Here is a 25876-nt window from a genome sequence, read left to right on the forward strand (position 1 = left end):
ATACTTGGCCGTAATTATGGAAAATTTGGTAATGGTTTATGTTTTGTTTGATTGATACCCAACAACCTCCTTTTGTAGGTACCTTAATGACTGTAAATAGGTACCTTTACCCCCCCCCATTATTAGTTACTTATTACAATCGTTATCAAATTTTTTTATCAAAGTCAATCAATTACTTGAAATGTGGATAATTAGTTACTTGAATTTGCGGAGAATTGTGTAGGAGAATTAGAAAATAAGTTTCTATGATTTCTTTTAAACTGTTTTCTATTTTATTCAATCGAATTATCAAAGTCAATTACTGTTTTTCTATATTTACTCTTTAAAATGTCGTTTTAAGCCTACCTGCAGTTCTCATCCAAATTGTCATCTTCGATAATTGTTTGCAGTCACTTTTTTGTATAAGTAAACAGATAGTTAAATAAATAACCGAACCCAAGCAAAAATAAAAGAGTGCAACCCTTCTTCTAGCTAAACATTGAATGGTAAGACTTGACTCTAGAGTCTAAGTTTTTACCCCCCCCTCCTCCCACCACCACCACACTCTGGAAAACGACCACCGTGGATATTACCCCCTATAAAAATGTTCCCCCTTGGAAAATAAGGTACTTTCTGCTTATTTAGAACACACGTCTAATTATGATAAAAATATAATAGTTTAGAAACAAATTTGGGCTATATATTTGCACATTAGGGGTAGGGGTGGGGATGAAGCATAGCATATATTAAATACATATAGTAAATGAATTAAAATAGAGCTACGGTTTATTTTCCTACCGAGCCGAAGCTAGTTGTCTGGCATAAAGTCCGTGAAAACCAGGAATTATATCATGTTCACGATAAAAATTTCTCACGTGTGTTCTATATAAGAAGGAAGTACCGAAAATTCCCCCCACCCCGCCGCAGAAAATATTGTTTTCCAAATTTGAGAATTTGGATTGGATTGTATTTTTTTTTTTTTTTTTTTTTTTAGTTTACTTGAGAATTGGCGAAGGAAAAAAGTTCACTTTTATGTGTTGACTGCATTCTAAAGAGCCAAATTCCGGTTTTATTCTTCTCCTTCCATTTCATTCACTTTCTTCTTTGTCACTGTTTTTATCTTGCTGCATTATTGGCTAATTCAAAAGGTGTCATGTAAGAGTTTTTTGTTAGACTTGCATTTGCAGCCCACCCCCTCAGGCGAGTGTAACTGCATGAGAGTGAAGTTCCCCTTCCGCTCAAAACTCATCAAGAGGAAATGGTGATTAAGCGTTTTGAACGTTTTTCTACGATTATAAATATATATATATTTCATTAAGTTTTGTCTCACCCAACAAAGGTTACGAGCCTGAAAAAATTTGCCTGATTTTGGAAAAAACATGGAAATGCCCCCTAGAACTCAAGTAATCTCAATCAAAATCACATCATCAAATTAAGCGTATCAGAAAACTCTACTGTTATGGTTTCAAGCTCATATCTGCAAAATGTGGAATTTATTTATTTTTTTTTTTTTGCCAGAAGAAAGATCACGCGTATTTATTTGTTTGATTTTTCTATCTGTTTTTATTTTGTCAGGGGTGATCATCAACCAATTAGTCATAGAACGTCGTGTAAGGGCTCATTTGAATGGAAATTAGAAGTTCTGGTGCTCTTTTAAAGTGACCAAAAAGATTGGAGGGCAACTAGGCCCCTCCCAAAATCGTCTGATAAAAAAATTTAAATAGCCATTTTGTTTATCATAGTTTAAAGCCCAATAACTATGCTTTTGGATATAAAATGACCCCCCCCCCTACCCTCAGGGGAAAGGTATTTCAGTTATAAAATTTGCCCATTGTTTACGCATAGTATTTGTTTTTGGGAAGTATGCATACATTTTTGGGTGGGCGGTGACGAATTTTCAGCTGGGGAATCTCCACGGGGCAGTTTTCCATGGGGAGGGATGTTTTCAGGGGAGACTCGTCAGGGAAAAATATGAAGAAAAAAATTGACCTGAGCAAATAAGAAGTTGTGAAATAAGAAGCATAGAACATATCTGCAGATTTCGATTCACTAGGTTCGCTTATCCTCTTAATTATAACGCTCTGAGATCTATATCTGATACAGTGAGAAATCAGAAGTTTCAAAGGCGGTATATTTGCATAAATACTAATTTGGCACGTATTGGGAGGTGTAATGGACCGCTATTTTCGCTTTTTTTTTTTTTTTTTTAGTTAGCTTCCTTTTGATTTATTCGATTGAATATTAAATCTATGCACTATATCATTGAACATCACGGGATTTAGAAAAAAAACGTAGAAATTCCTTAAAAACTCCAGAAGAATTGTATAGATCCCTAAAAATCCCCAAACCCCTAAATAAAAAAGTTTGCCCTTAAAAGACCTCAAAAATCCTTAAAATAGGGGAGAAATCTCTATAATGACAACAATTGTTGGGGGATAGTTGGGGGGCTTGCTGCCCTCCATCACGTTTGACTCTTAAAAGGGAACTAGAACTTCCAATTTTCAACCAAATGAGCCTCTTTTAAAGTTAATACAACCATCCCTTACATAAAAACCTTAGATACCCCTTAAAACCCTTGCTCCCGAGGCTTTGTTTTTTTTAAACCCTCAAGAGCCTTGTTATATGATATTTAGACATTTTGAATAAAATGGCCATTTTAAATTTTATATTAAATGCATTTCGGAATAATGCAACATGTGTGTGAGGAGTGGCAGCTGCCCTCCGTTCACTTTGACTCTTAAAATGGGCACTAGAGCTTTTGATTACCAATGAGGACCCTCCGAACTTTATATGACCATGCTTTCAATAAAAACCATACATTCTTTCAGAGCATAACTTACAACCCTTGCCCTGGGGGCTGGAGGGTTACTACTAGATGCATTTTGGAACAATACGACATGTGTATGTGGGGGGGGGGCGTTAGCTGTCCTCCAATCACTTTGAATCTTAAAAAGGGCACTAGAGCTTAAGATTACCAATGAGTCCCCTCCGAACTTTATATGACCACGCTTTCTACAAAAAACCTTATATTCTCCTAGGGCATAGCTTACAACCCTTGCCCCGAGGGCTTGGGGGATTTGTCATGCTCAAATACATAGTTTCCGGAACTTTCATCTACGTTGAACAACATGGCTATCTCAAAATCCAGATTAGAAGTGTTTTAGGAAATGATAGGCATGTGGGGGGGGGAGGCATTTGTCCTCCGATCACCTTCGACTGATAAAAAAGGCACTAGTCCTCTCAATTTCCAATTGAATGAGCCCTTTTTGAAGTTTCTACGACAAAATTTTCTATAGAAAATTTTATATGCCCCTAAAGCATAACTTAAAACCCTTGTCCTGATGGATGGGGGAGGGGGGTTGTCATACCCAAAGACATAATTTCCGGAACTATCAACACCGTTGATCAAAATGGCTGTCTCAGAATTTTGATTTGATGTTTGACTTTTCGTCCAAATTATTAAAGAACGAAAAATTAAAAACAGAGGCCGTTCAACTGGAACAAGAAGCTTTTTTTGAAGCACTGTAAAACTTTAGTGTGACGAGTAAAGGGGTTGAGGGAGTGGAAGCCCCCCTCATGTATAGAATACCTTGTGTTCGTTTTAAGTTTCAATTTTACTACTTAATTTAGCTGAAATAAAAGTTAATTTAATAAAGAGTCAAAATGTCCTGCAGATGAACCTTTAGGCACTGTTTGATTAGTAATTGACGCTGTGCAAAAGGAGAGGGCCCAAAACCATGCAGACTACCCATATAAAACAGAAGCTTTATAGATACACATAACACAAAAGTATAGAAGTCTAATTTTGCTGAAAGGAAAACAAAATGAGAATAGTGAATTAGTATTATGGAGAGGCAAAAGTAAGACCTTTTTTCCACACCCATTAAGAATCGTCCAACCCGCAGTTCACAAATAATTACATGTTGCATCCGATTTTGTGTGTTCTTACTTACGACCAATCGAATATTATCCTATGGAACTGTTTTAAACTATTAGATGTTCATCGTTAAAACATAGAATTTTAATATTTCGCGGCACCTTAGGAGGGGTTGCCATCCCCTAGAAAAAAAACAACATTTCGCCAATACCTGAATGTAACATTTCTACTGTGTTTCCAGGTTGTTTGAAATTACATGTGCGGGATTATGGAGGAATTCCTAATCCAAATTTACTTAAATTTTGGCTGGGGCAACAATGTTCGACATTATTTTTTGATTCATTTCTTGTTTAATGGAGTTTTTCCTTCACTTGTAGAGGAGAATATATTTAGAAGAAATGACTGGAAAATCAAACTAAACACGACGAAGAAGGGTAATATTAATTTTATGCTTTTAATTCAGTTTCATCAAAATATCTGGTACAGAGGATTATACTTAAAAAGAATGAGTAATACAAAGAGAACCGGTTTCTGTATAGTAATTGAGATGGTCAGGTAGCGGCTATGTGCATGTTGAGACTCTTCAATTTTTATTTTAAAATGCCTATTACATGTATTTATATGTTTAAAATCCCTTTGAGGCTGGATTGTTACATGTTATAATGTGATAAACATTTTATGAACAATAAGGGTATTCCATAAACTTTTTACAATATATTTTTAAGTTATTACTTTTTTCGTACATTGTTTTATATTTAGAAGACTTTTGTATAAAAATTGTAATATAAAGCTCAATAATGAATAAACAATTCATAAATTAAATTGGAAAATAACATAATTTTTGAAAAGCTGACAAGCCTGGTGGATGGTAGCTCTGATGTCAGGAGTCAGCTAAAATGTCATCGTCAATTAGTGTCTTTTCTTAAAACAACTAGAGGCTATTACGATTATGACTACGTACACGGATCCAGTAGTAATTAATTTTTACCATCTGCTTGTCAAGCATAGTTAATTACATTGTATCTAACATGTGTCAATTTATCCAATATACTACTTGACAACTATCAGTTTCCCCATCTTTATATATGAGCCAGATAAAATAGTTATTATTTAAATTAACAAATAATTGGCAAATATCTGAATATGACTGTTAAAAATCACTCAATAGAGAAGTATTTTAAATCTACTTGCCACTTGCTTTAGTTTGACAGTTGAGCAAATACATGATTTCTAATTTAATTATTGAAAAAGAATAGAGTCGAAAGCTAATTAAAATAGCAAGAATCCAGCGTTAGTAGTATTGAGCTGTAAAAAAGGAGTAACTCTTACCAATGGTAACCAAAACCCTAAAAAAGAGCTTTGTATTTAGAATACTTTTATTAAAAAATGATGAAAAGAGTTTTGAGTTTAGAATAAATTAAATTTAGAAGTGAGAAAAGAGTTTTAAATTTAGAATACTTTTATCTGAAAATAATGATATCACTTTAAACTCTGAAACATAACACATTTTTTTTTTTTTTTACTCCATTTCAATTATGGGAAGCTTACAAGTCATGAAAGAGGGTAACTCTATTGTCAAATGCGTCAGCTAAAATTATAGTCATCAGTAAGTGTCTTGTCTTAAAATTATAGGAACCTGTGGGATTTGTATGAGGTTCCTTATAGGAACCTCATGCTAATATTGTGCATCTTTTGACTGTAGCACCAAAAATTGCTGTGTAGCACGCAAATTTGGCACTTGTAGCTCTCTTGTAGCCGTCCATGGTGGCAACCCTGACTGTGTATCTTTGTATAATTATTCACCATTTTCTTTTGACAAGTGACACTAATTAGATTATAAGTAATGTGAAAAACTTTTAAAAAACCTTAAATATTTACGAGTAATCCTCTTATATACTTTTTGAGAATATCAAACGTTTGGTAGTTCCATGCAGAATCGGGAAGAGTGTTCCGATGCAGTTTTTGTCAAAAAGTGCATTTACAGTACTATACTTTCAATCAAACCCTTAAACAGCCCTCTACGTTGTCCTTCATCAGCAGTGATGAAGGTAAGAAAAAAAGAGTAAACATTCGTGCTTGCCAGGTAAAAAAAAGTATTTTTCCTTGTTGTCCTAGCCAGGGGACTGTAAGTTTCCTGTATGAGATTTTTGTCGGTGGCAATTCCAAAGATACATTTTTGATGTCGATCCGAAGATGCGTTTGAGAGGTTTCAGTCTATTTTTTAGATATTCCCGCAAATTTGTTTTCACAACAAACTTTTTCTATGAAAACTAGTAGAGATAATAGTTACTATTCCAGGGTCAGCTACAGATGGCAATTTTCTTTTCCAAGCCACTTTGTTTTCAAACTTCTAAAATGTTTTTTTTTTTTTTTTTTTTTTTTGGCTTCGGTATGTTCTTAATCACTGCAACATGATAATACCCCTTTCCATCCACCCAAAATTCTGTTGTGACTCTATTGCTAAGGACTTTTTCAACAGACCAACCATTCATTGAAAATTTAATATTCAAATTTTGTCAAAATTTCTAAGTAAATTCCTTCAATTTGATTCTAAGGCAGAAAAACTAAAAAAGTAGAACGCTACCGATCAATTTACAATTATGGCTTGGCGTTTTGTGCAAAATGTATTTAAAAAACTGTTTCAACTACCCTGATTTGTAGCATTTCTTTACATTAATTTCTTTATGTTTCTTTATATTAATAATTTATATTAATTATATTTTATTATTTTCATATTCATATCACATTACTTTTTATTATTTAGACTTTTATTTTTTATATTTAGATTTTTATTTTTTATTATATTTTATTTATATTGCATTTTATATTTTATATATTATATATTATTACATTAATTATATTTATATTAATCTATATTAATTCTTTATATGTTAATGCATTTTTTTATATTTATACTGATAACTACCGCTGTTCTGACAACGTGAAGTGCAACAAAACAGAAATAGGAGGATGAAAATCTTTATGTGGCCTACAGAAAGTAAAATACATATTCATAAGGCTCTCGATCGTATTTTACCGACCACAAAATTTTTCAAATAAACTCAAGCCAGCATAGTTTCAGTAATGTTCTAGTTTCCATAATTCTAAGAAATACAGGAAACTATTACGAGTCTGTTCAAACAAGTTTTTCAGATATATGTTGCATAAACTCCGAAGGAGTAATTTTCATTCGTTTCAATTTTCAACTTCTCCCCTTTACTTTTGCCAGAAAATTGTTTTTTATAAAAACTAATTATTCTCTAGCTTAATAGTCTATTGGAATAAATTTTAGCCATGGAGTTCTGGCTTATCAGAGGAAATGCTACAGTTTCATTGTATTATTGATGGTTATTTCAATTAATTCAAATTATATTCATCGCATTATTTTCTTTTATTAAGAACCTCTTAACTTGAAAGGCCCCCTGAAAGATGGAACGTATTGAACATGCAGAACACAGTTCATTGAATTCACCGAAATTAGGGCTGGGGAAAAATACATTTCTCATAATCTAAGGGGGTAATTTTTTTCACTTTTCTTCATGAAAATACCAAAAAAGGTATTTTTCAATGTCTAGATGGGGAAAAAATCTTGGTTGGGGGATCGGGGAGTCTTAATTTTCTATCTTCCGAAATACACTGAAAAACATACTTAAAATCATGGAGCTTAAGCATTTATATTGAGAAAATACGTAATTTTAACCATAAAGAACAATTAATGCGAATAAATTAATTACCCGAGAGAGAACTCATCTGGAAGTTTTTAACCGACACTTAAAAGTTTTGATCGGGTTTTGAGGGTATGTTAAGAAAAAGGGCACAGGAAGGTGTCACTTGTTTGTAAATTATATTTTACCTTGTAAGAGGGTACTCGAGCGATCATCTTAAAACCAAATGAGCCCTCTATAACCCTCCTAAAATCCCTCTCAAGCTTCTTCACCAAGCTTTTCCTTAGGAATGAGCTACAAAATGATTTTTATTAGTTCAATTAGTTGCGACAATTAAAGTAGGGGGCTGAATTTTTCGCTCTTGCCCCCTAGATTTTGAAAATACTTGGTGTGTTTTCATTGAAAAAATAAAGAAAAACGATACCTTTACCCCTCTAGAAATGGCAAATTATATTTTATGACCCTCCCCCCTCTAAATTTTTATGAATTGATGCCACTCAAGTCAACGCTAATGGGTTGATTATTGACTAGTTCTTTTACTTTCATAGTGCGTAATGATAATATAAATATTGTAAAATAGTAGACGCAATGATATTTACTAAGATGCCATATTATGAAAACAATAATCATAGAAACATTTCAGGCAGAACTCGATTTTGAATAACTGCCAAAATTAGACAAATTAAACAGAAAAACAGAGACAGAGATTATAGTAAAGATTGTAAAATTCCAATAGAATATGGCTTCCTAAAAACCATCACTGATAAAGACACTCCAATTTTTACTTGGTCGGCGAACTTTTTAATCATAGTGAATGCGTACACAGATAATTCCCAAAGGGACCAAATTGCTCAGTTGATAATTATTCCCCGAGTTTTGTTTCTGCAATTTCCTAGCAGGTAGACAGAACATCTTGAGAGACCGCCCTTTCGAAGGCTTTACCAGGCAAACACCGTTCAATTTAATCAGAAACAGAAATTTCCACTTTCAGACAGTTAGGGCGATGTATCATTAGTTTAAGTTTTTAAGTTTCCAGTTCAGTGGGTTTATCAACGAATAAAAACATCTATCTCAAATATTCGAATGTCTATTCCTGGACGCCACATCGAGAACCACAGTGTTTACATTTTGGGCATACAGGCAACATGATCAGTGCTTCTACTCTCAGACCAAATCTTACCTCTCAATTACCCCCCCACCAAAAAAAATAATAATTAAATACCTTCCTCTTTCTAGCCCCAAGGAAAAAACCACCTCATTAAAACACATAGACACACACTTACGCACATATGTCTTTAAACGAGCAACCGTGTATATGTGTGCATGCATAACTTTTTTCTTGAAGACGGCACCATATTTTTTTTTCCCTTTTCTTTTTTTTGAAAATTCGTGTACTAAGATTTGCTGTACTATTTGTACTATTTGCTTAAATAAGCATCGGTCATATTGTTTCTTAAATAAAAAAAAAGATCAAAAGAATATGTTTTTCTCCCAATATATTTCAGTTTTATTACTGAAAATTAATTTTAAAATTTTTTTAACAAAATATGTTTTTCAAGGGAACTGAAGAGCTCCATTAAACCTAAAATGAGCCAAAATAAAAAAATCTACAAGCGTAAAACTACCATAAATCAGAATCAATAAATAAACCATACCCAAAACGGACAGAATCTACAACAAAAAACTTATTCGAAACTAAAATGAGAAGAAATTAACATGAATAGGGCTCACAACCCTTATGAATTCTCAAGGCCAGAACATAATTTGCCATCTACTGAAAAAAAAATGAATGGGCATTGTCAGTTTAATATACATATGCTCATATTCATTCTTTGAAATCTTAATAATTTTTTTATTTATTAAAGTGACTACAGTGAAAACAATTAATTTGTTTTTCGTAAAGTGCAAATTATGTTTTGGCCTTGAGTAGGCATAAGGGTTGTGAGCCCCTATGAGTTTGATTACGTTGTTTATTGTAATTTCTGTTTGTTTTGGGATATATTTATTTATTGATGGTGATTTTACGCTTTGTAGATTATTTGACGCTAAAGATCATTTTCAAAATTGTTGCTGGTGTTCCAGTAATTACACTGTATTTGAGGGTCGTTTTTCCTTTTCTTAGTTGGAAACCTGGAAAAATTACACAAAAGTTTTTCTACTGTGAATCAGGAGGTTCGGGGTATATATTTTCGGAGGGGGTGGAGTACACTGAATGTCATTTTGTTTCTGAAATTTGTCTCGCAATTCAAAGTTTGGTCTCCTAGTAATGCTTATTAAAAAAGATTTTTTGGAAAAAAAGGGTCGTGTGAGGGGGGCTGATTGCCCTCCATTTCTTTTAGTCACACAAAAAAAGAGAACTAGAAATTTCAATTTGCATTCAAATGAGCCCTCGCCCGGTGTTCTAGGAGTATTAAATAAAAAAAACTAGTTTTTTTTAACTGAAAGTAAGGAGCGACATTAAAACTTAAAAAGAAACAGAAATTACTCCGTATATAAAATGGGTTGTCCCCTCCTCAACGCCTCGCTCTTTACGCTAAAGCTTTTAATTGTTTTAAAAAGTAGAATTGTGGCAAAGAATCAAACTTTAGCGTAAAGAGCGAGGGGTTGCGGAGGGGACAACCAATTTCATATAAAGAGTAATTTCTGTTCGTTTTAAGTTTTAATGTCACTCCTTACTTTCAGTTAAAACAAACTAGTTTTTTTATTTAATTTCTGAACGTTTTTGAATTAATGCATGTTTGATTTTGGCTCTCTGCACATAAATTATTGAAATGAAATTTGTATATTAATTTTTTTTTGGCTAAATGGCTTTCTCTTAGTTTTCATCAGACGATTTTGAGAATTAAGGGGTGGGGAAGGAGGCCTAGCTACCCTCTAGTTTTTCGGTTACTTAAAATGGCTACTAGAACTTTTAATTTATAACGAACGTTTTTATTAGTAAAAAATATGCGTAACTTAAGAATTAACTTACGTAACAAACTTTTATATTCTTATATTTTTATTATGTGTACGAGGGGTTTTTTTTTACCCCCATTAATACCTCACTCTTTACACTAGATCGTAAGTTTTGTCCCAATTCTTTAAGAATGACCCCTGAATCAAAAAGGCCGTAGAATAAATAGTTGAAATTACTAAAAATACTTTAGCATAAACAGCGAGGTATTTATTTCCTCCTAATTATCTCGCTCTTTATGCTAAAGTATTTTTAGAACCCCTCATATGCGTAATAATCTCTGTTCGTTTTAAATTTCAATGCTATTCCTTACTTTCAATTGGAAAAACTTTTCATGTTTATTTTTTCATTGTTTTTTTATAGTAATGCTAGAAAATCATGCGCCCTTTTCATTGAACTTTTTTCCCCCATGAAATATTCCTCCAAGGAAAGATCCTCCCACATAGCCCCCCCCCCATCAAACCCACCCCCCAAACCAAAAAAAAAAAATTATGAAAACGTCTGCACACTTCCCAATAACCATTACTCTATGTAAACAGTGGTCAAAGTTTGTTACTTGCAGCCCCTCCCCCAGGGATTGTGGGGGATTAAGTCATTCCCAAAGGAAGAGTTATTATAGTTTTCGACAATGCGAAACAAAATGGCTATCTCAAAATTTTAATCCGTTGACTTTTGGAAAAAAATGAGAGTGGGAGGGGGCCTAAGTGCTCTCCAATTTTTTGATCACTTAAAAAGGGGACTAGAACTTTTCATTTTCGTAAGAATGAGCCCTCTTGTGACACTCTAGGACCACTTGGTCGATACGATGACCACTGGGAAAAACAAACAACAAACAAATAAACACGCACCCGTGATTTGATTTTAAATTAATTTTATAAAAAATGATTCTTTTGATAAAAAATAATTTTACAAAAAAATGAGCGTGGGAGGGGGCCTAGGTGCCCTCCAATTTTTGGTCACTTAAAAAAAGCACTGGAAATTTTCATTTACGTTAGAATGAGCCCTCTTGCAACATTCTATGACCACTTGGTCGATACGATCACCCCTGGAAAAAAACAAACAAACAAATAAACACACATCCGTGATCTGTCTTCTGGCAAAAAATACGAAATTCCACATTTTTGTAGATAGGAGCTTCAAGTTTTTGCTACAGGGTTCTCTTATATGCTGAATGCAATGGTGTGATTTTCGTTAAGATTCTATGACTTTTAAGAGGTGTTTCTCCCTATTTTCCAAAATAAGGTAAATTTTCTCAGGCTCGTAACTTTTGACTGCAGAGATTAAATTTGATGAAACTTATTTATTTAAAATTAGGATGAAAATCCAATTCTTTTGATGTATCTTTTAGCATCAAAATTCCGTTTTTTAGAGTTATATTTACTATTGAACCGGGTCGCTCCTTACTACAGTTCGTTACCACGAACTGTTTGATTGGCTCGATGCGATCATCCCTGGAAAGAAACACACATCCATGATCTTTCTCCTGGCACAAAAAAAAAATACATATGCAACATTTTGTGCGTATAAGAGCTTGAAACCTCTATAGAATAAGAAGTTATTCGCGCCTATTACGCATTTCTATTACAAACAAGAGAATTTGGAGAATTACTGGAGTATTGATTAGATATTAAAAGTAAAAACTAAAACCACTAAGAAATTCCCCGAAGAGATACCCCGCCCCCTTACTCCCGACCGAGTTCAGTCATCAAACAATAATCAGTTTAACCTGTCTAGTAATATTACGAATCCTATTATGAAAAAGCACTAAGTCGTATTTTCTTTTTCAATAATTTCTTTTTTTTCGTTCGGAAAATTGTATTTAATTTATACCTGCATTTTTTCTAATAGCTCTATTTCTTATCTGCTTGCAGATGTAGAGGATGTATTCATATCCAGTCTACTTTCAAAGGTTTTAACAGAAGAAAATCTAATTTGGAACTGACCGATTATAGAGAGTAAAAAACCTTAAATATGAAGAAAAATGAAGGGGTGGGGAAGGAGGCCTAGTTGCCCTCCAATTTTTCGGTTACTTAAAAAGGCAACTACAACTTTTAATTTTTAACAAACGTTTTTATTAGTAAAAAATATACGTAACTTAAGAATTAACTTACGTAACAAAATTTTATATTCTTATATTTTTATTATGTATACGAGAGGTCTGTACCCTTGTTAATACCTCGCTCTTTACACTAATCGTAAGTTTTGTCCCAATTCTTTAAGAATGACCCCTGAACCAGAAAGACCGTAGAATAAATAGTTAAAATTACTAAAAATACTTTAACATAAAGAGCGAAGTATTTATCTCCTCATAGATACCCCGCTCTTTATGCTAAAGTATTTTTAGAACCCCCCATATGCGTAACAATCACTGTTCGTTTTAAGTTTCAATGCTACTCCTTAATTTCAATTGAAAAAACGTTTTCATGTTTATTTTTTCATTGTTTTCTTATAGTAATGCTACAAAATCCTGCGCCCTTTTCACTGATTTTTTCGTCCCCCATGACATATTCCTCCAAGGAAAGATCCTCCCACATAACCACATTTTATGGTCACTAAATTAGGGCACTACAACTTTTCATTTCCATTGGAATGAGCCCTCTTGCGACATTCTAGGACCACTTGGTCGATACGATGACCCCTGGGAAAAATAAAATAAAAAAACAAATCAAACCCCCAACCAAAAAAAAAACATGAAAACGTCTGTACACTTCCCAATAACCATTACTATATGTAAACACTGGTCAAAGTTTGTTACTTGCAGCCCCTCCCCCAGGGATTGTGGGGGAGTAAGTCATTCCCAAAGAAAGAGTTATTATAGTTTTCGACTATGCGAAACAAAATGGCTATCTCAAAATTTTGATCCGTTGACTTCGGGAAAAAATGAGCGTGGGAGGGGGCCTAGGTGCCCTCAGATTTTTTTGGTCACTTAAAAAGGGCACTAGAACTTTTCAATTCTGTTAGAATGAGCCTTCTTGTGACATTCTAGGACCACTTGGTCGATACGATGACAGTTCGGGAGAAAAAACAACAAATAAACACACACCCGTGATTTGTCCTCTGGCAAAAAATACGAAATTCCACATTTTTGTAGATAGGAGCTTGAAATTTTTGCTACAGGGTACTCTGATACGCCGAATGCGATGGTGTGATTTCCGTTAAGATTCTATGTTTTTTAGGGGGTTTTTTCCCTGTTTTCCAAAATAAGGCAAATTTTCTCTGGCTCGTAACTTTTGATGACAAAGATTGAATTTGATGAAACTTATATATTTAGAATCAACATGAAAATTCGATTCTTTTGATGTATCCTTTTACCCGTCTCCCCCTGATTGATACATACGTCACCCACTTTGTATATTCTCGTTGCATTTTAAAATATGGAACATTTTACAACGGGGAGTGCCGCTGAAGGGCTGTAGAAGTGAGTAGCACAATTTTAAACATGGTACGCCTGTACAATCCAGAACACACTCTAGAAGTAAAGCTATCTTAATCATAATGAAACACTTTAGTTTATACAATAATTTAGTTAATAAGATAATATAATTTGAGCTATATATTGGCACACTAGGGGGGGGGGTATTGTGCAAATTACACAAGTCCAATGCATTCTGTTTCGCATCATTTGTATTTTGTGGCTATGAGACCGGTTTTGTTAGATGCTAAAAACAAAGAGATGAATATACAGACGACAAACGGGTCCATGGCCAGTAAATGAAAGTGAAGAGAAACAACAGAAATCTAGCAAAACAAAACATACATAAAACTAAAATAAACTAAAATAAAATATATAATAAACAATTACTTGTATTTACAATTTGCAGCTATCTTTATCAAACCACGAATAAATGTATATAATTGTTTATTATATATTTTATGTCAGTTTTACATATGTTTTTAGTTATATTTTTTAGTTTTAGTTTCTATTTTTTCTGTTCTTTTTTGTTTTGTTTTTACGCTGAAGACGCTTTGTTATATATGGACTAAATATTCGCCGGATTTTTGTTGTTTCTCTTCGCTTTCATTTACTGCTCATAGACCCGTTTGTCGTCTTTAAATTCATTTCTTTGTTTTTGTCATGGTCGGCCAGTGAAGCTTTAGATCTTTTATTCTTTTATTATATACTACATTCAGAAAACTTCTCAAATGTGTTCTGGATTGTACGGGAGTAGCCTACCCAAAATATAATGGGATTTTATAAAGCGGACTGTCCATTATAGGAGTAGGTGACAAACTACGGCTTTAGGAATGAGACAAGTAAGTATTTATAATTGTTTTAAAGTAATTTCATAGTTCTTTTGGGGGTTCCTTTCAAAACCCAAACGTTTTCTTTCTTTTTCCCGGTCTGCACCTTTATCTAGAATACTGTAAATTATGCTAATAAATTATCTACAGATAGCACGTGTGAACACGTACAAACTTTGAGACATTCAATTGATTTGGCACGAAATCAGAACATGAATAACATAGGAATCAGGGATTCCATGCACATTTTCACATGTTAGTCCCTATGAACTTACTCTGACAGCATGAACTCTGACTAACCATGAACTCTGACAGCACTGTCAGATTATTTTAACTAGTGTTTACGTAAAGATTTCTTACACCTTTCTATTTATAATTGAAATAAAATTAAAAATGTAATAGCAGGTAATGCTTTGAATTAAGACAGAAAAAACTGTGTTTTTATTATTGCCCGAACATTTCGGTTTCATATCTCGAAGTCTTTATCAACGGAAAAGGAAACAAGAAAAGGAAAAAAAAAAGAACACACACCCTGAACAGTTTATACATACTGGAAAATCAAACAGTTCATGGTAACGGGCTATAAGCAAGAGATGCCTCGTTTTAATTGGAATTGAAACATTATAAAATGAGTTACGACGAAAATACATATACTCACAGAATCTGCTTTTTATGGTGGGTCTAAATAGGCAGATTTAACAAGTTTAAAGCTACCCGCCAATTGCTAAAAAAGCTACCTGATTTCTTTATTATGAGGAAAGCACCCCTACTCCTCAAACATGGAGTGATTCTTGTGGAAATAACACAATCAAATTCATCGTACCAGAGAATCCAGTTGTAAAGGTTTTGGCGCACCTTCTATGTAAACTGCTGCTCTTAAAAGTGTTACTTAAATAATGATTGGGGGGGGCGGATTTATCAACTAGCTTGGCACTTACATCCACTAGGCTCGATATTTTCAGTGATTTTATAAAGTATTGGCTAAGTATAAATATTCTTAACACTTTGCGCCCCAGTTTATGAAACATTTTCAAACGACCCAGGATCCACAGTGAAGACATTCTCCTTATTCGTCAAAACCCTATGTTCAACTGACTAATCGTCTCCCTTTTCTTTAAGCTCGTCACTTTGGAAATTAGTTCCGTCCCATCTAGTAACTTCCTTGTTTTTAGTACGAAAGATTTCTCTCCTAAGAAATTGTTTGTATTAGCATTTAGCTTTAACTGAACCAATTGAATAATTTCAACTGAATATTATTCGGTTGAATAAGAAAAGACTTGAATGCATTTTTATTGGTAGTTTCCCCCGTCATTTCAGAAAATAGTCTCCTGTGATAGTTTTCAGACAGCGTGCCTTTTTTCTTTATCATTTTATGTTTTTGTACATACTTGGCCGTAATTATGGAAAATTTGGTAATGGTTTATGTTTTGTTTGATTGATACCCAACAACCTCCTTTTGTAGGTACCTTAATGACTGTAAATAGGTACCTTTACCCCCCCCCATTATTAGTTACTTATTACAATCGTTATCAAATTTTTTTATCAAAGTCAATCAATTACTTGAAATGTGGATAATTAGTTACTTGAATTTGCGGAGAATTGTGTAGGAGAATTAGAAAATAAGTTTCTATGATTTCTTTTAAACTGTTTTCTATTTTATTCAATCGAGTTATCAAAGTCAATTACTGTTTTTCTATATTTACTCTTTAAAATGTCGTTTTAAGCCTACCTGCAGTTCTCATCCAAATTGTCATCTTCGATAATTGTTTGCAGTCACTTTTTTGTATAAGTAAACAGATAGTTAAATAAATAACCGAACCCAAGCAAAAATAAAAGAGTGCAACCCTTCTTCTAGCTAAACATTGAATGGTAAGACTTGGCTCTAGAGTCTAAGTTTTTACCCCCCCCCCCTCCTCCCACCACCACCACACTCTGGAAAACGACCACCGTGGATATTACCCCCTATAAAAATATTCCCCCTTGGAAAATAAGGTACTTTCTGCTTATTTAGAACACACGTCTAATTATGATAAAAATATAATAGTTTAGAAACAAATTTGGGCTATATATTTGCACATTAGGGGTAGGGGTGGGGATGAAGCATAGCATATATTAAATACATATAGTAAATGAATTAAAATAGAGCTACGGTTTATTTTCCTACCGAGCCGAAGCTAGTTGTCTGGCATAAAGTCCGTGAAAACCAGGAATTATATCATGTTCACGATAAAAATTTCTCACGTGTGTTCTATATAAGAAGGAAGTACCGAAAATTCCCCCCACCCCGCCGCAGAAAATATTGTTTTCCAAATTTGAGAATTTGGATTGGATTGTATTTTTTTTTTTTTTTTTTTTTTTAGTTTACTTGAGAATTGGCGAAGGAAAAAAGTTCACTTTTATGTGTTGACTGCATTCTAAAGAGCCAAATTCCGGTTTTATTCTTCTCCTTCCATTTCATTCACTTTCTTCTTTGTCACTGTTTTTATCTTGCTGCATTATTGGCTAATTCAAAAGGTGTCATGTAAGAGTTTTTTGTTAGACTTGCATTTGCAGCCCACCCCCTCAGGCGAGTGTAACTGCATGAGAGTGAAGTTCCCCTTCCGCTCAAAACTCATCAAGAGGAAATGGTGATTAAGCGTTTTGAACGTTTTTCTACGATTATAAATATATATATATTTCATTAAGTTTTGTCTCACCCAACAAAGGTTACGAGCCTGAAAAAATTTGCCTGATTTTGGAAAAAACATGGAAATGCCCCCTAGAACTCACGTAATCTCAATCAAAATCACATCATCAAATTAAGCGTATCAGAAAACTCTACTGTTATGGTTTCAAGCTCATATCTGCAAAATGTGGAATTTATTTATTTTTTTTTTTTTTGCCAGAAGAAAGATCACGCGTATTTATTTGTTTGATTTTTCTATCTGTTTTTATTTTGTCAGGGGTGATCATCAACCAATTAGTCATAGAACGTCGTGTAAGGGCTCATTTGAATGGAAATTAGAAGTTCTGGTGCTCTTTTAAAGTGACCAAAAAGATTGGAGGGCAACTAGGCCCCTCCCAAAATCGTCTGATAAAAAAATTTAAATAGCCATTTTGTTTATCATAGTTTAAAGCCCAATAACTATGCTTTTGGATATAAAATGACCCCCCCCCCTACCCTCAGGGGAAAGGTATTTCAGTTATAAAATTTGCCCATTGTTTACGCATAGTATTTGTTTTTGGGAAGTATGCATACATTTTTGGGTGGGCGGTGACGAATTTTCAGCTGGGGAATCTCCACGGGGCAGTTTTCCATGGGGAGGGATGTTTTCAGGGGAGACTCGTCAGGGAAAAATATGAAGAAAAAAATTGACCTGAGCAAATAAGAAGTTGTGAAATAAGAAGCATAGAACATATCTGCAGATTTCGATTCACTAGGTTCGCTTATCCTCTTAATTATAACGCTCTGAGATCTATATCTGATACAGTGAGAAATCAGAAGTTTCAAAGGCGGTATATTTGCATAAATACTAATTTGGCACGTATTGGGAGGTGTAATGGACCGCTATTTTCGCTTTTTTTTTTTTTTTTTTAGTTAGCTTCCTTATGATTTATTCGATTGAATATTAAATCTATGCACTATATCATTGAAAATCACGGGATTTAGAAAAAAAACGTAGAAATTCTTTAATAACTCCAGAAGAATTGTATAGATCCCTAAAAATCCCCAAATCCCTAAATAAAAAAGTTTGCCCTTAAAAGACCTCAAAAATCCTTAAAATAGGGGGGAAATCCCTATAATGACAACAATTGTTGGGGGGTAGTTGGGGGGCTTGCTGCCCTCCATCACGTTTGACTCTTAAAAGGGAACTAGAACTTCCAATTTTCAACCAAATGAGCCTCTTTTAAAGTTAATACAACCATCCCTTACATAAAAACCTTAGATACCCCTTAAAACCCTTGCTCCCGAGGCTTTGTTTTTTTTAAACCCTCAAGAGCCTTGTTATATGATATTTAGACATTTTGAATAAAATGGCCATTTTAAATTTTATATTAAATGCATTTCGGAATAATGCAACATGTGTGTGAGGGGTGGCAGCTGCCCTCCGTTCACTTTGACTCTTAAAATGGGCACTAGAGCTTTTGATTACCAATGAGGACCCTCCGAACTTTATATGACCATGCTTTCAATAAAAACCATACATTCTTTCAGAGCATAACTTACAACCCTTGCCCTGGGGGCTGGAGGGTTACTACTAGATGCATTTTGGAACAATACGACATGTGTATGTGGGGGGGGGGCGTTAGCTGTCCTCCAATCACTTTGAATCTTAAAAAGGGCACTAGAGCTTAAGATTACCAATGAGTCCCCTCCGAACTTTATATGACCACGCTTTCTACAAAAAACCTTATATTCTCCTAGGGCATAGCTTACAACCCTTGCCCCGAGGGCTTGGGGGATTTGTCATGCTCAAATACATAGTTTCCGGAACTTTCATCTACGTTGAACAACATGGCTATCTCAAAATCCAGATTAGAAGTGTTTTAGGAAATGATAGGCATGTGGGGGGGGGAGGCATTTGTCCTCCGATCACCTTCGACTGATAAAAAAGGCACTAGTCCTCTCAATTTCCAATTGAATGAGCCCTTTTTGAAGTTTCTACGACAAAATTTTCTATAGAAAATTTTATATGCCCCTAAAGCATAACTTAAAACCCTTGTCCTGATGGATGGGGGAGGGGGGTTGTCATACCCAAAGACATAATTTCCGGAACTATCAACACCGTTGATCAAAATGGCTGTCTCAGAATTTTGATTTGATGTTTGACTTTTCGTCCAAATTATTAAAGAACGAAAAATTAAAAACAGAGGCCGTTCAACTGGAACAAGAAGCTTTTTTTGAAGCACTGTAAAACTTTAGTGTGACGAGTAAAGGGGTTGAGGGAGTGGAAGCCCCCCTCATGTATAGAATACCTTGTGTTCGTTTTAAGTTTCAATTTTACTACTTAATTTTAGCTGAAATAAAAGTTAATTTAATAAAGAGTCAAAATGTCCTGCAGATGAACCTTTAGGCACTGTTTGATTAGTAATTGACGCTGTGCAAAAGGAGAGGGCCCAAAACCATGCAGACTACCCATATAAAACAGAAGCTTTATAGATACACATAACACAAAAGTATAGAAGTCTAATTTTGCTGAAAGGAAAACAAAATGAGAATAGTGAATTAGTATTATGGAGAGGCAAAAGTAAGACCTTTTTTCCACACCCATTAAGAATCGTCCAACCCGCAGTTCACAAATAATTACATGTTGCATCCGATTTTGTGTGTTCTTACTTACGACCAATCGAATATTATCCTATGGAACTGTTTTAAACTATTAGATGTTCATCGTTAAAACATAGAATTTTAATATTTCGCGGCACCTTAGGAGGGGTTGCCATCCCCTAGAAAAAAAACAACATTTCGCCAATACCTGAATGTAACATTTCTACTGTGTTTCCAGGTTGTTTGAAATTACATGTGCGGGATTATGGAGGAATTCCTAATCCAAATTTACTTAAATTTTGGCTGGGGCAACAATGTTCGACATTATTTTTTGATTCATTTCTTGTTTAATGGAGTTTTTCCTTCACTTGTAGAGGAGAATATATTTAGAAGAAATGACTGGAAAATCAAACTAAACACGACGAAGAAGGGTAATATTAATTTTATGCTTTTAATTCAGTTTCATCAAAATATCTGGTACAGAGGATTATACTTAAAAAGAATGAGTAATACAAAGAGAACCGGTTTCTGTATAGTAATTGAGATGGTCAGGTAGCGGCTATGTGCATGTTGAGACTCTTCAATTTTTATTTTAAAATGCCTATTACATGTATTTATATGTTTAAAATCCCTTTGAGGCTGGATTGTTACATGTTATAATATGATAAACATTTTATGAACAATAAGGGTATTCCATAAACTTTTTACAATATATTTTTAAGTTATTACTTTGTTCGTACATTGTTTTAAATTTAGAAGACTTTTGTATAAAAATTATAATATAAAGCTCAATAATGAATAAACAGTTCATAAAGTAAAATTAGAATATAATATAATTTTTGAAAAGCTGACAAGCCTGGTGGATGGTAACTCTGATGTCAGGAGTCAGCTAAAATGTCATCGTCAATTAGTGTCTTTTCTTAAAAACAACTAGAGGCTATTACGATTATGACTACGTACACGGATCCAGTCGTAATTAATTTTTACCATCTGCTTGTCAAGCATAGTTAATTACATTGTATCTAACATGTGTCAATTTATCCAATATACTACTTGACAACTATCAGTTTCCCCATCTTTATATATGAGCCAGATAAAATAGTTATTATTTAAATTAACAAATAATTGGCAAATATCTGAATATGACTGTTAAAAATCACTCAATAGAGAAGTATTTTAAATCTACTTGCCACTTGCTTTAGTTTGACAGTTGAGCAAATACATGATTTCTAATTTAATTATTGAAAAAGAATAGAGTCGAAAGCTAATTAAAATAGCAAGAATCCAGCGTTAGTAGTATTGAGCTGTAAAAAAGGAGTAACTCTTACCAATGGTAACCAAAACCGTAAAAAAAGAGCTTTGTATTTAGAATACTTTTATTAAAAAATGATGAAAAGAGTTTTGAGTTTAGAATAAATTAAATTTAGAAGTGAGAAAAGAGTTTTAAATTTAGAATACTTTTATCTGAAAATAATGATATCACTTTAAACTCTGAAACATAACACATTTTTTTTTTTTTTTTTTACTCCATTTCAATTATGGGAAGCTTACAAGTCATGAAAGAGGGTAACTCTATTGTCAAATGCGTCAGCTAAAATTATAGTCATCAGTAAGTGTCTTGTCTTAAAATTATAGGAACCTGTGGGATTTGTATGAGGTTCCTTATAGGAACCTCATGCTAATATTGTGCATCTTTTGACTGTAGCACCAAAAATTGCTGTGTAGCACGCAAATTTGGCACTTGTAGCTCTCTTGTAGCCGTCCATGGTGGCAACCCTGACTGTGTATCTTTGTATAATTATTCACCATTTTCTTTTGACAAGTGACACTAATTAGATTATAAGTAATGTGAAAAACTGGTAAAAAACCTTAAATATTTACGAGTAATCCTCTTATATACTTTTTGAGAATATCAAACGTTTGGTAGTTCCATGCAGAATCGGGAAGAGTGTTCCGATGCAGTTTTTGTCAAAAAGTGCATTTACAGTACTATACTTTCAATCAAACCCTTAAACAGCCCTCTACGTTGTCCTTCATCAGCAGTGATGAAGGTAAGAAAAAAAGAGTAAACATTCGTGCTTGCCAGGTAAAAAAAAGTATTTTTCCTTGTTGTCCTAGCCAGGGGACTGTAAGTTTCCTGTATGAGATTTTTGTCGGTGGCAATTCCAAAGATACATATTTGATGTCAATCCGAAGATGCGTTTGAGAGGTTTCAGTCTATTTTTTAGATATTCCCGCAAATTTGTTTTCACAACAAACTTTTTCTATGAAAACTAGTAAAGATAATAGTTACTATTCCAGGGTCAGCTACAGATGGCAATTTTGTTTTCCAAGCCACTTTGTTTTCAAACTTCTAAAATGTTTTTTTTTTTTTTTTTTTTTTTTGGCTGCGGTATGTTCTTAATCACTGCAACATGATAATACCCCTTTCCATCCACCCAAAATTCTGTTGTGACTCTATTGTTAAGGACTTATTCAACAGACCAACCATTCATTGAAAATTTAATATTCAAATTTTGTCAAAATTTCTAAGCAAATTCCTTCAATTTGATTCTAAGGCAGAAAAACTAAAAAAGCAGAACGCTACCGATCAATTTACAATTATGGCTTGGCGTTTTGTGCAAAATGTATTTAAAAAACTGTTTCAACTACCCTGATTTCTAGCATTTCTTTACATTAATTTCTTTATATTTCTTTATATTAATAATTTATATTAATTATATTTTATTATTTTCATATTCATATCACATTACTTTTTATTATTTAGACTTTTATTTTTTATATTTAGATTTTTATTTTTTATTATATTTTATTTATATTGCATTTTATATTTTATATATTATATATTATTACATTAATTATATTTATATTAATCTATATTAATTCTTTATATGTTAATGCATTTTTTTATATTTATACTGATAACTACCGCTGTTCTGACAACGTGAAGTGCAACAAAACAGAAATAGGAGGATGAAAATCTTTATGTGGCCTACAGAAAGTAAAATACATATTCATAAGGCTCTCGATCGTATTTTACCGACCACAAAATTTTTCAAATAAACTCAAGCCAGCATAGTTTCAGTAATGTTCTAGTTTCCATAATTCTAAGAAATACAGGAAACTATTACGAGTCTGTTCAAACAAGTTTTTCAGATATATGTTGCATAAACTCCGAAGGAGTAATTTTCATTCGTTTCAATTTTCAACTTCTCCCCTTTACTTTTGCCAGAAAATTGTTTTTTATAAAAACTAATTATTCTCTAGCTTAATAGTCTATTGGAATAAATTTTAGCCATGGAGTTCTGGCTTATCAGAGGAAATGCTACATTTTCATTGTATTATTGATGGTTATTTCAATTAATTCAAATTATATTCATCGCATTATTTTCTTTTATTAAGAACCTCTTAACTTGAAAGGCCCCCTGAAAGATGGAACGTATTGAACATGCAGAACACAGTTCATTGAATTCACCGAAATTAGGGCTGGGGAAAAATACATTTCTCATAATCTAAGGGGGTAATTTTTTTCACTTTTCTTCATGAAAATACCAAAAAAAGGTATTTTTCAATGTCTAGATGGGGAAAAAATCTTGGTTGGGGGATCGGGGAGTCTTAATTTTCTATCTTCCGAAATACACTGAAAAACATACTTAAAATCATGGAGCTTAAGCATTTATATTGAGAAAATACGTAATCTTAACCATAAAGAACAATTAATGCGAATAAATTAATTACCCGAGAGAGAACTCATCTGGAAGTTTTTAACCGACACTTAAAAGTTTTGATCGGGTTTTGAGGGTATGTTAAGAAAAAGGGCACAGGAAGGTGTCACTTGTTTGTAAATTATATTTTACCTTGTAAGAGGGTACTCGAGCGATCATCTTAAAACCAAATAAGCCCTCTATAACCCTCCTAAAATCCCTCTCAAGCTTCTTCACCAAGTTTTTCCTTAGGAATGAGCTACAAAATGATTTTTATTAATTCAATTAGTAGCGACAATTAAAGTAGGGGGCTGAATTTTTCGCTCTTGCCCCCTAGATTTTGAAAATACTTGGTGTGTTTTCATTGAAAAAATAAAAAAAAACGATACCTTTACCCCTCTAGAAATGGCAAATTATATTTTATGACCCTCCCCCCTCTAAATTTTTATGAATTGATGCCACTCAAGTCAACGCTAATGGGTTGATTATTGGCTAGTTCTTTTACTTTCATAGTGCGTAATGATAATATAAATATTGTAAAATAGTAGACGCAATGATATTTACTAAGATGCCATATTATGAAAACAATAATCATAGAAACATTTCAGGCAGAACTCGATTTTGAATAACTGCCAAAATTAGACAAATTAAACAGAAAAACAGAGACAGAGATTATAGTAAAGATTGTAAAATTCCAATAGAATATGACTTCCTAAAAACCATCACTGATAAAGACACTCCAATTTTTACTTGGTCGGCGAACTTTTTAATCATAGTGAATGCGTACACAGATAACTCCCAAAGGGACCAAATTGCTCAGTTGATAATTATTCCCCGAGTTTTGTTTCTGCAATTTCCTAGCAGGTAGACAGAACATCTTGAGAGACCGCCCTTTCGAAGGCTTTACCAGGCAAACACCGTTCAATTTAATCAGAAACAGAAATTTCCACTTTCAGACAGTTTCGGCGATGTATCATTAGTTTAAGTTTTTTAAGTTTCAAGTTCAGTGGGTTTATCAACGAATAAAAACATAAATCTCAAATATTCGAGTGTCTATTCCTGGACGCCACACCGAGAGCCACAGTGTTTACATTTTGGGCATACAGGCAACATGATCAGTACTTCTACTCTCAGACAAATTTTTACCTCTCAATTACCCCCCCCACCAAAAAAAAAATAACCAAATACCTTCCTCTTTCTAGCCCCAAGGGAAAAACCACCTCATTAAAACACAGGCAACAACCATTTGCTAAAATACTACAATTTGTACTATTTGCTTAAATAAGCATCGGTCATATTGTTTCTTTAATAACAAAAAGATCAAAAGAATATGTTTTTCTCCCAATATATTTCAATTATATTACTGAAAATTAATTTTAAAATTTTTTTAACAAAATATGTTTTTCAAGGAAACTGAAGAGCTCCATTAAGCCTAAAATGAGCCAAAATTAAAAAATCTACAAGCGTAAAACTACCATAAATCAGAATCAATAAATAAACCATACCCAAAACGGACAGAATCTACAACAAACAACTTATTTGAAACCAAAATGAGAAGAAATTAACATGAATAGGGCTGACAACCCCTATGAATTCTCAAGGCCAGAACATAATTTGCAATCTACTGAAAAAAAAATGAACGTGCATTGTCAGTTTAATATACATATGCTCATATTCATTCTTTGAAATCTTAATAATTTTTTATTTATTAAAGTGACTACAGTAAAAACACTTAATTTGTTTTCCGTAAAGTGCAAATTATGTTTTGGCCTTGAGTAGGCATAAGGGTTGTGAGCCCCTATGAGTTTGATTACGTTGTTTATTGTAATTTCTGTTTTTTTTTGGGTTATATTTATTTATTGATGGTGATTTTACGCTTTTTAGATTATTTGACGCTAAAGATCATTTTCAAAATTGTTGCTGTAGTTCCAGTAATTACACTGTACTTGAGGGTCGTTTTTCCTTTTTTTAGTTGGAAACCTGGAAAAATTACACAAAAGTTTTTCTACTATGAATCAGGGTGTTCGGGGTATGTATTTTCGGAGGGGGTGGAGTACACTGAATGTCATTTTGTTTCTGAAATTTTTCTTGCAATTCAAAGTATGGTCTCCTAGAAATGCTTATTAAGAAAGATTTTGTGGAAAAAAGGGACATGTGAGGGGGGCTAATTGCCCTCCATTTCTTTTAGTCACACAAAAAAGAGAACTA

General features: G+C 33.4%; 1 protein-coding gene across 4 annotated transcripts in view; it reads left to right on the forward strand.

Annotated features, from left to right (window-relative positions):
• The window catches only part of LOC136031690 (uncharacterized), a 140014-nt gene that overhangs the window by 22853 nt on the left and 91285 nt on the right, over window positions 1–25876 (forward strand). The window contains exon 1 of one of the 4 annotated variants that reach the window (XR_010618559.1): window positions 14460–14728. The exons of 2 other annotated variants lie outside the window; for them this stretch is intronic. The gene's annotated coding sequence lies outside the window, so the exon portion shown is untranslated. Of the gene's footprint in view, window positions 1–14459; window positions 14729–25876 lie in introns of those variants that run through there. One more of the 4 variants, XM_065711374.1, reaches the window with a different exon arrangement.

The sequence above is a fragment of the Artemia franciscana genome, chromosome 10 (assembly GCF_032884065.1).
Source record: "Artemia franciscana chromosome 10, ASM3288406v1, whole genome shotgun sequence".
Classification (NCBI taxonomy): domain Eukaryota; kingdom Metazoa; phylum Arthropoda; class Branchiopoda; order Anostraca; family Artemiidae; genus Artemia; species Artemia franciscana.